Source organism: Aethalodelphis obliquidens, unplaced genomic scaffold (genome assembly GCF_003676395.1).
Source record: "Aethalodelphis obliquidens isolate GAN/ISIS:26980383/991018 unplaced genomic scaffold, ASM367639v1 scaffold5, whole genome shotgun sequence".
In the NCBI taxonomy this organism is placed as follows: domain Eukaryota; kingdom Metazoa; phylum Chordata; class Mammalia; order Artiodactyla; family Delphinidae; genus Aethalodelphis; species Aethalodelphis obliquidens.
This window is the reverse complement of record NW_020837949.1, coordinates 6712097-6723897: the sequence shown is the minus strand read 5'-3', so window position 1 is coordinate 6723897 and position 11801 is coordinate 6712097.

Genomic DNA, 11801 nt, shown 5'->3' with positions numbered 1-11801 from the left:
GATTTCTTTCCTTCTGCTAACTTTGGGGTTTGTTTGTTCTTCTTTCTCTAGCTCCTTTAGGTTTAAAGTTAGATTGTTTATTTGAGATTTTTCTTGTTTCTTGAGGTAGGCTTGTATAGCTAAACTTCTCTCTTAGAACTGTTTTTGCCACATCCCGTAGGTTTTGGATCGTTGTGTTTTCATTGTCATTTGTCTTTAGGTATTTTTTGATTTCCTCTTTGATTTCTTCAGTAATCTCTTGGTTACTTAGTAACGTATTGTTTAGCCTCCATGTGTTTGTGTTTTTTACGTTTTTTCCCCGGTAATTGATTTCTAATCTCATAGCGTTGTAGTCAGAAAAGATGCTTGATATGATTTCAGTTTTCCTCAATTTAAGAGGCTTGATTTGTGACTCAAGATGTGATCTCTCCTGGAGAATGTTCCGTGCGCACTTGAGAAGAAAGTGTAATCTACTGTTTTTGGATGGAATGTCCTATAAATATCAATTAAATCTATCTGGTCTGTTGTGTCACTTAAAGCTTGTGTTTCCTTATTAATTTTCTGTTTGGATGCTTTTCCTTTGGTGTAAGTGAGGTGTTAAAGTCCCCCACTATTATTGTGTTACTGTCGATTTCCTCTTTTATAGCTGTTCATAGTTGCCTTATGTATTTAGGTGCTCCTATGTTGGGTGCATATATATTTATAATTGTTATATCTTCTTGGATTGATCCCTTGATCATTATGTAGTGTCCTTCTTTGTCTCTTGTAACATTCTTTATTTTAAAGTCTATTTTATCTGATATGAGTATTGGTACTCCAGCTTTCTTTTGATTTCCATTTGCGTGGAATATCTTTTTCCATCCCCTCGCGTTCAGTCTGTATGTGTCCCTAGTGGGTCTCTTGTAGACAACTCATATATATGAGTCTTGTTTTTGTATCCATTCAGCAAGCCTGTGTCTTTTGGAGCATTTAATCCATTCACGTTTGAGGTAATTATCGATATGTATGTTCCTATTACCATTTTCTTAATTGTTTTTGGTTTGTTTTTGTAGCTCCTTTTCTTCTCTTGTGTTTCCCACTTAGAGAAGTTCCTTTAGCATTTGTTGTAGAGCTGGTTTGGTGGTGCTGGATTCTCTTAGCTTTTGCTTGTCTGTCAAGTTTTTGATTTCTCCATCGAATCTGAATGAGATCCTTGCCGGGTAGGGTAATCTTGGTTGTGGGTTCTTCCCTTTCATCACTTTAAGTATATCATGCCACTCCCTTCTGTCTTGTAGCGTTTCTGCTGAGAAATCAGCTGTTAACCTTATGGGAGTTCCCTTGTATGTTATTTGTCGTTTTTCCCTTGCTGCTTTCAATAGTTTTTCTTTGTCTTTAAGTTTTGCCAATTTGATTATTATGTGTATTGGCGTGTTTCTCCTTGGGTTTATCCTGTATGGGACCCTCTGAGCTTTGTGGACTTGAGTGGCTATTTCCTTTCCCATGTTAGGGAAGTTTTCGACTATAATCTCTTCAAATATTTTCTCAGGTCCTTTCTCTCTCTCTTTTCCTTCTGGGACCCCTATAATGCAACTGTTGTTGCGTTTAATGTTGTCCCAGAGGTCTCTTAGGCTGTCTTCATTTCTTTTCATTCTTTTTTCTTTATTCTGTTCCACAGCCGTGAATTCCACCATTCTGTCTTCCAGGTCACTTATCCGTTCTTCTGCCTCAGTTATTCTGCTATTGATTCCTTCTAGTGTAGTTTTCATTTCAGTTATTGTATTGTTCATCTCTGTTTGTTTGTTCTTTAATTCTTCTAGGTCTTTGTTAAACATTTCTTGCATCTTCTTGATCTTTGCCTCCATTCTTTTTCCGAGGTCCTGGATCATCTTCGCTATCATTATTCTGAATTCTTTTTCTGGAAGGTTGCCTATCTCCACTTCATTTAGTTGTTTTTCTGGGGTTCTATCTTGTTCCTTCATCTGGTACGTAGCCCTCTGCCTTTTCATCTTGTCTATCTTTCTGTGAATGTGGTTTTTGTTCCACAGGTTGCAAGATTGTAGTTCTTCTTGCTTCTGCTGTCTGCCCTCTGGTGGATGAGGCTATCTAAGAGGCTTGTGCAAGTTTCCTGATGGGAGGGACTGGTGGTGGGTAGAGCTGGCTGTTGCTCTGGTGGGCAGAGCTCAGTAAAACTTTAATCTGCTTGTCTGCTGATGGGTGGGGCTGGGTTCCCTCCCTGTTGGTTGTTTGGCCTGAGGCGATCCAACCCTGAGCCTACCTGGGCGCTTTGGTGGGGCTAATGGCAGACTCTGGGAGGGCTCACACCAAGGAGTACTTCCCAGAACTTCTGCTGCCAGTGTCCTTGTCCTCATGGTGAGACAGAGCCACCCCCGAACTCTGCAGGAGACCCTCCAACACTAGCAGGTAGGTCTGGTTCAGTCTCCCCTGGGGTCACTGCTCCATCCCCTGGGTCCCGATGCGCACACTACTTTGTGTGTGCCCTCCAAGAGTGGAGTCTCTGTTTCCCTCAGTCCTGTTGAAGTCCTGCAATCAAATCCCGCTAGCCTTCGAAGTCTGATTCTCTAGGAATTCCTCCTCCCGTTGCTGGACCCCCAGGTTGGGAAGCCTGACGTGGGGCTCAGAACCTTCACTCCAGTGGGTGGACTTCTGTGGTATAAGTGTTCTCCAGTGTGTGAGTCACCCACCCAGCAGGTATGGGTTTTAATTTTATTGTGATTGTGCCCCTCCTACCGTCTCATTGTGGCTTCTCCTTTGTCTTTGGATGTGGGGTATCTTTTTTGGTGAGTTCCATTGTCTTCCTGTTGATGATTGTTCAGCAGTTAGTTGTGATTCCGGTGTTCTCGCAAGAGGGAGTGAGAGCACGTCCTTCTACTCTGCCATCTTGAACCAATCTCGCTGGATTTTCTTGTTACCAAAATAAAATGAAAGACTTCACTCACCAGGATAATTAATTAACTGATTGGAGTCTATTTATCTTCCTTTGTCGTGTAGACTATGTAAAAAGTGGAAAAATAAAATGTATCTTCCATTTGACATATTTAATATGAATTTAGTTCTATAATTGCATATACTTTTGCTATATTTTCTCCCTCAATATTACCAGCTGTATATTTGACACATTAATATTAAATATTGTGTAATCAGTTGAAGTTTTTTGTTATGAACTTATTACAATAGGAATTGTTCTAAGAAACAAACATGTAAGGCAGTATTAAAATGTGAGCAAAATGTGTTTTGTTTTTTCTTAAATAAATGATTATTGTCTTTAAAAAACATTTTGGGGCTTCCCTGGTGGCACAGTGGTTGAGAGTCCGCCTGCCGATGCAGGGGACATGGATTTGTGCCCTGGTCTGGGAAGATCCCACGTGCCGTGGAGCGGCTGGGCCTGTGAGCCGTGGCCGCTGAGCCTGTGTGTCCGGAGCCTGTGCTCCACAATGGGAGAGGCCACAACAGTGAGAGGCCCGCGTACCGCAAAAGAAAAGAAAAAACATTTTGTATATCATCTTATTCTTTATTTCTAATTTTATTGTATTTTGAGTATAAAAAGTGATCTGAATAAAATTGGTTATTTGGAATTTGTTATAATTTGCTTACAGCCAGTTTTTGTAAATATTCCATGTATATTTGAAAAGAACATAGAAATCTCTTAATTGTTTGGATAACATTAATATGCTTTTCAAATTTTCTGTATTCTTACTAATTTTTGTCTGTTTTATCAATTACAGAGAAAGAGGTATATAGAAGCATTCCATTGTGGGTTTTTTTCAATTTTTTCCTCATAATTCTGTCATTTTTTGCTTTATATATTTTGAGATCATGCTGTTAGCTACATTATATCATACTTTTTTTCACAATATAGTGACCTTTTTATCCTAGTAATAGTTTTTGCTTTAAAGCCTGTTTTGTTCAATGGTATTACTATGCCAGCTTTCTTTTGGTTAGTGTTTGCTGGTATGTCTTTTTTCCTTCCCAATTCGTTACTTTACTCTATACTGTGTCCTTAAGTTTTAGATATCTCTTGTAAACAGCATGTGACAGAATGTCAAGTGTCTTTTTGCCCTTGTCTGGGCATTGAGGCTAAGGCCCAGAGCTGAGGACAAAAGGCATAACCTACCCCATGTTTTGATTTTGTGTGGCCAGAAGGCGTGGGAACTGTCACTTACCTACAGAGCTTACTAGGAGGCACCACTTAAGAACTGACACTATCCCCGTGCCCGCCCCCCAACCCCTGCATAAAGAGACTAGAGAGAACGGGTTTCTGGGCCGTCCCTCCCTTTCCACGATGCGAGAGAGTTCTTGGTCCTCTTTTGTGGAGCCCAGAAGTATGGCTCAGTGCCCTTTGCAGTCTCCCTCTTCCATTACAGGGAAGAAGAGGAGGGTGCTTGATCCATGTCCCCTGTAGGTGTGGGCACACTGGAACGTGGAAACAGACAGTTTTTAACACAGAGATTTCTGAAGGCTTAAAAACATCACCAGAAAGACACTAGGCTACTCCCACCCCATTCCAGTTCCCCTCAACCTCTGATGGTGCATTATACAACCCAAACAACTTCCTTGCTTTCTTGTAAAGAGCATGGGGGTTGGGGGAGGAGCAGGGACTCTGCTGTGCCCACATCCCACAGGGCCACATGGCCACAGGCCACTTGATGGGTGCCTACCTCTGGGAAGAGCTAGGGACAGAAATTTCTAGTTACCCCTCTGGGAGTGAGTCTCAGTGTCAGAGTGGGACAGAGTGAAGCTGAGCACTACCCCAAGGTAACCTCACATACTGCCTACCTGGAAAGCACCATAGCAGCAGAGGCCCACGGTCCCAGGTGGGACCCAGCGGTGGGAGGGTTCCAATCAACACAGAAAACCACGTCCTCCGTCACCTCCTTTTTGAGCGCTCCATGCTTTGGCCAAAAGTGAGGCTTTGTAAAAGCCTAAGTTAGAGTGTGGGTGGAGGAAGCTTGGAAGACCAGAGAGAAAAACGAAGAAGTGTTTGAAAAGCAGACCGCATGCCCTCTTCACCTCAAGCCGCTAGTGCCCCAGACAGATCTAGCCTGAACTGGAGTGGAGGGGACCCCAGCTCTGACTGAATTCAAACACAGTTCAGACTGAGGCTGAAATGAGACTCTCTGACAAGAGAAAGTGATGAAACATTTTGGAATTTCAAAAAGATGTCATTATTGTACTGAATAACCAGTAAGAAAACAAGGGTTGACATAACACAATTATGGGGCAGTCACGGGAGAAAGGGAAACTATTTTATGTTTATGCCCCAATGAATTAATGTTTCTCATAAAACTTCATAGAGCTGGATTTTTGTTTAGTTTTATAATCTGACAATTTGTCTTTCAACTGGAGAGCTTATTTTCTTTATATTTATTGTGAATATAGATATATATGGTTTTTTTTATCATCTTATTTTGTGATCTTTATTTACTGTAACTTTGCTTCTTTCCCCCTTTCCCTACCTTCTGTTAGATTAATCAGATTTTCTTTATTCATCTCTTCTCCCTCTGCTAGGAGCCATTCTACCTCTGTTCTTTCAGCAGCTGTGATGAACTTAGTAAATATGTATATTTGACTTACGAAGTCTAAATGTAATTGCTGTCTCTGCCCTTCTCTTGAAATCACCAAGACTGTAGGATACTTTCGTTGAAGTCATGTTCTATCCTTCTTACATGTTGTCTAGTATTGTAGTTCCATTTGTTTTGTATCCCCCAAACTTGTCTTTATTATTGTCTTACAAAGTCAATGCATGTTGAGATTTACCCATGTTTACTAAATTTGTTTTGCTCACCACTCTCCTTGTGTCCTTCTTCTTACTGAGTTCAAGTTTCCTCTTCTCAAAGGATAGTCCTCAGTAGTTTTTCAGTGAGGGTTTATAAATGGTACATTTCCAGTTTTTATTTTCTGGAACTGTCTTTATTTGGTTTTGCTCGTGTGTGACAATTGATCAGGGTATAAAATCTAGGTTGACAGTTATTTTCCCTCACCACTGTGTAGGTGTTCGTCCATTGTCTTCTGACCTTTATTTTTATCATAGAAGAGTCTACTGTCAATCTAGTAGTTCTTTCTTTGATGTCAATCTGTCTTTTTCTCTGGTTGCTTTTAGGATTTCTTCTTTGTTTTTGGTGTTCTAGTTTCGCCACAATGTTTATACAAGTGGATTTACATTTGTGTGTCTTGGATTTGAGGATTTATATCTTTCATCAGTTCTTGAAGACTGTTATTCTTTCAAAAAATATTTATTTTCTTCTAATTTCCTAATTATCTCTTTCTAGATAAGAAAATCTGATTTGATAGATGTATGGTCAGTGTTCCTAGTCTATGTTCTTAACATACCATATGTTTCCATCCATCATTTTATCTGTCTTTCATTCTGGGTACTTTCCTCAACTATCTTTCATTTAATGAATTCTTACCAGCTGTGTCTAGGTCTGCTGTTTAACCTCAACCAGTCCATTGAGTTTTTTAATTTCAGTGGCTCTATTTTTTCTCATGCTTTCTTTTTAAAATGTTTCTTTTTAATAGTGTCTTGATTTTTCTTAAGGTTTGGTGATTTCTATTTACCTTGCTTTTACCATGCTGCTGCTTCTACTTCTTTGCCCTTAGTTTTTAGAAATTATAAAAATATTCACATTATAGTCTGTTTTGAATTATTTTACCTGAATTCAAGTTCCTGGATATTTACTCCTGCTCTTTCGTTATATTCTCAATAATGGTGGACTGTTTCCTTCTGGGTTTTGCAGTTTCTGATTGTGAGTTTATATTGAGCTGGGCTTGTGGTCTGGATTGTGGGATAGTTCCTCCTGTTTTTGTTTCCTTCAATCAGAGACCTCAAGTGCTTTCATTGGCCTAGGTCCAATTTTTATGTCAATTTATCAGCCCCGAAGGTAATGTAAAATTTGAATCCCGATCTCCATAAGGTACTATCTGTGGTTTTGGATTCTCAAGGAAGATATCACCCCATCCACTACCGTCACCCAGAGCCCAGCCTGAGATAGATAAGCTTTTTGTCACTGTGGCAGGCATGGAGATATGCCACTCAGATCTCTGTTCAAGAGCTTAGGATTCAGCTACAAGAAGTGCAGTTAACTGACCAGTTACACCTCTAGGAAATGCCTTGGCTTTCCAGCTGAGGCCATGCTTTTCTTGGACAGCCCCAGGCAATGAGTGAGCAGGGGGGGTCCTAGGCCTGGTCATTTCTTCCCAACACAGGACTCCTCTAACGGGCAATATTTGCTCTAGAACCCTTTGTTTAGTTGGCTGAAACTTTGTCAGAGCTGCATAATGGTCTGTTCCTGCTGCCCAAAACTGCTTCTTCTCCTCTTTCCTTTCACGGATGTTGGATATGTGTCCTGGTCTGAGACTTTGCCTGCAAAACCCTGCTTCCTCCTCCTTTTACCTTTCATAGGCATCATTCTCCTCTTGTACTTCAAACTATGTCTCAGCATCTGCTTCCTGAGGACCCAAGTAACACATCATCTTTTGATGTTAGGATGCATTGTTTGTGAACCATGTATTTTCTGAAGATGAGGCCTTGAAGGGACTTTATCTGGAGGTGTTAGTTCCAACTTCTCACCTCCATGGACCCAAGGCCCACTCCAGGTAGGTGCAGCAGCTCCTCGTAGGCTTCCAACATGGCTGCTCTCTTCTGTCTTTGTTTCTGGCACAATAGGATCTCCCTTTACTCCTTTCTATATTAGCTCTATATTTAAAATTACGTTTACTATATCCCATCTGGAATTCCTAGGTATTCGTATCAGGAGTGTGTTCAGTATTTTGTGTTTATTACTTTTTGACAAAGAATTTTCTTAAGACAGAAATTAAGTATATATACTTAATGTCTAAACAGTGCTTTTAATGTTTTTAGATAATCATATACAAACTGTACGATACTCAGGGTGAAAAGAAATGTGACAATTACGCAAATCAGGAACTTTGTTTTACAGCTGCTGTCAGGGAATAAAGCCTTCCTTGTGATTTGTAAGTCCCTTGCTTCTTTTATTTTTTAATTGAAGTTTAGTTGATTTACAATATTGTGTTAGTTTCAGGTGACAGCAAAGTGATTCACATCTATTTTTTCAGATTTTTTCCATTATAGGTTATTACAAAATATTGAATATAGTTCCCTGTGCTATACAGTAAATCTGTGTTGCTTGTCTATTTTATGTATAGTAGATTCTTAACCACAGGCAGATTCTTAACCACTGCGCCACCAGGGAAGCCCCTATGTATTTTATATACAGTAGTGTGTATCTGTTAATCCCATACTCCTAATTTATCTCTCCCCTCCCTTTCCCCTTTGGTAACTGTTAGTTTGTTTTCTATGTCTGTGAGTCTGTTTCTGTTTTGTAACTAAATTCATTTGTATTATTTTTTAGATTCCATATATAAGTGATATCGTATCATATTTGTCTTTGTCTGATTAGTATGATAATCTCTGGGTCCATCCATGTTGCTGCAAATGGCAATATTTCATTATTTTTTTATGGATCAGTAATATTTCATTGTATATGTATACCACATCTTTTTAAACCAATCATCTGTTGATGGGCATCTGGGTTGCTTCCATGTCTTGGTTATTGTAAATAGTGCTGTAATGAACATTGGGGTGCATGTATCTTTTTGATTTAGAGGTTTCACATTTCCTGGATATATGCCCAGGAGTGGGATTGCTGGATCATATGGTGACTCTATTTTTAGTTTTTTAGGGAACTTCCATACTGTTCTCCATAGTGGCTGCACCGGTTTACATTCCCACCAACAGTGTAGGAGGGTTCTCTTTTCTCCACACTCTCTCCAGCATTTATTATTTGTAGAATTTTTAATTATGGCCATTCTGACTGGTGTGAGGTGGTACCTCGTTGTAGTGCTAATTTGCATTTCTCTAATGATTAGCAATGTTGAGCATCTTTTCATGTACTTGTTGGCCATCTGTATGTCTTCTTTGGAGAAATGTCTAGTTAGGTCTTCTGCCCATTTTTTGATTGGGTTGCTTTTTTGACATTGAGCTGTATGAGTTGCTTGTATGTATATTTTGGAAATTACCCCCTTGTTGGTCGCATCATTTTATTGCTTCATTTTTACACATACACCTTTATACACATTTCCAGGAACACATGATATACAAAGTAAGAGAGAGTCCCGTGAGATGACAGATGGAGTCTGAGCAAGTGTCCATGGAAAAACAGGGGAGGCATCAATTCCACCTGCAGAAACTGTGGAAGGCTGGGTGAGGTTGAGCCATGAACTGAGGGGTAAGAAGGAGTGCACCAGGTGGATGGGGCAGTGGGGCAAAGGGAAGGAGGACATCGTCTGCAGCGGGCACAGCATGTGCAGAGATGAGGAACAGCACAGTGCTCTGGGAAGGGCAGGTGGTTCAGTTCATCTAGAGCATGAGATGCAAGGGGAGTTGCAGGCGATGACAGGGAAGGAGCCACCTCATGAGGGGTCGGAAATGTCGTGCTGAAGTTTAGATTCTCAGTGCAGGTGGTGGAGTTGCTGGAGGACTTTAAAACCTGGAATGAGAGGGATCAGATCTCCCAGTTAGAAAGGTCACTTTGGGCCTGCGTGAGGGATGGAGAAATGCAGGATGGGGTGGGAGCCACAGACTTGAGACCCAGAAGGACTTCTGGCAAGCCTTCACTGATGTGGAAGAAAGACTGATAAACGACAGAGAAAAAGAGGACAGGAACTTTAGAGGAGGAGGGGGCGTCTTCCCCAGGATGGAGACGCAAAGGAGAGTAACAGTCACACGTGGCCAGCACAATCTTAAAAGATCTTGAGGCTGTTGAAATGGTTAAGGTGCAGCTGACCCACCTTGTCTTCAGTCTGCCTGTAAATGTGACAATGATGTAGCACTACTACTTAACAATGGAGAGTCGGAAGGGATGGTGACCATCTTTGGAAGCATAGGAATGAGAACAAAGTTGGAAAAAGATGAAGGTAAAGAAAGATGTCAGGAGGAGGCAGGCAGCAGACAGGTACATTTTGATGGGCAACAGAGGGTGGCCGATATGAAGGAATGACTGGGAATGATGAACCTCGAGTGTTCTCATTTTGGCAGGTTATTTCAGTGCCAGAACATACAGGAGCATCCCAGGGAGGATCTGGTCTGGCCTCGGAGAGGTGATGAGTGTTGTCCTGAGATTTGGGAAGTGTGGTAAGTCAAATAATGCCCCCACACCCGTGAAAGCTGTCCACATCCTAATTCCCAGAACCTGTGTAGCCTTATAGTATGGCAAAGGGGACTTTGCAGATGTGATTAAATTAGGATCTTTGGATGCAGAGATCATTCTCAATTATCTGGGCAGGCCCAATGAAATTGCAAGAGTCTTTATGAGAGGGAGATAAGAGGGTCAAAGTCAAAAAAAAGATGTAATGATTGAAGCAGAGGTTGGAGTGATTCCCTTTGAAGATGAAGGAAGGGGCCACAAGCCAAGGAATGCAGGTGGCCTCAAGAAGCTGGAAAAGGCGAGGAAATGGATTCTCCTCTAGAGTCTCCAGAAGGAATGCAGCCCTGATGACACCTTGATTGTAGCTCTATATGACTCATTTTGGACTCCTGACCTCCAGAAATGTAAGATAAATCTGGTTGGTTTAAGCCATGAAGTTTGTGGTAATTTGTTACAGCAGCAATAGGAAGCTAATACCAGGGACCACTGTGCTTTGGCCTAAGTGGGATTCTTTTTTCTGTTTTTTGGGGGTTTTTTTGCAGTATGCGGGCCTCTCACTGTTGTGGCCTCTCCCGCTGCGGAGCACAGGCTCCGGATGCGCAGGCTCAGTGGCCATGGCTCACCGGCCCAGCCGCTCCGCAGCATGTGGGATCTTCCTGGACTGGGGCACGAACCCGTGTCCCCTGCATCGGCAGGCGGACTCTCAACCACTGCGCCACCAGGGAAGCCCAGTAGGATTCTTTTGAGCTGTGGCAGAGCAAGCGTTCCCTGGAAGTTTGGGAGTCGTGGTGGGGTCCCCGTTCCACAGTGCTTGTCTGGTCTCCCTCACTGATTGGGCACCCCTGCTGGATGTCTGAGACGGACCTCAGCCTGCCCCTCCCCACTGCCTAAAACCTTTCCTCCCATGCCCTCTGTCTTGGAGAGCACCTGAGCCGGACCTTAGGAGTCATCCTTTCCTGGGCCTCGGATGGGGTTCTGGCGTGACACGCAGGCAGCATGAGGGCGTGAGAATGCATGTGAGGACGGGCGAGGGTGTGGTGGTGGAGGAGGAGCCCCGCCAGCCGGGCAGACACCACATGCATCCCGGTTGGCTTCCAAGCACGAGAGACATGTCCAGTGGGGGCGGTGGGCCAGAAGCACAGCAGAGAGGTCAGGGCTGCTGAGAAGGAATGAGACGCCATGGCCTGTGCCCGCCATCTCACGATGGGCCTGGATGAGAGCCACTCCCCTTCCTTCTCCGTGTCCCACTCCCACACCTTCTGTGGCAAATTCGAGTGGATTTTTAAATTTTTTACATTTTCATTTTCTTAAAAAGACAACAATCAAAACAAAAGAGACTGAAAACAAAACATGAGATAGAATGTTAACAAGTGTTAACCCTAGTTGGTGGGAATATGGGTGTCAGCTGGCCTGGCTCAAATGCCATTGGAGGGATTTCACTCCAAGACCAGGGTTACAGCCACTGCAGGCATCCCAGATCCTTTCTTGGCCTCTGCCCAGCCAAGAAAAGATGTAAAGAGAAAACATCCAGCTTCAGTTCTTCTTTGATACCCTGCAATTTTTTCTTCCTATCTTCATGTACATGATCTCATATTCAACTAAATGACAAAAACCATGACTATATTCTGAAGCGAGGTGACTGGATGTGGTTTTATTTTC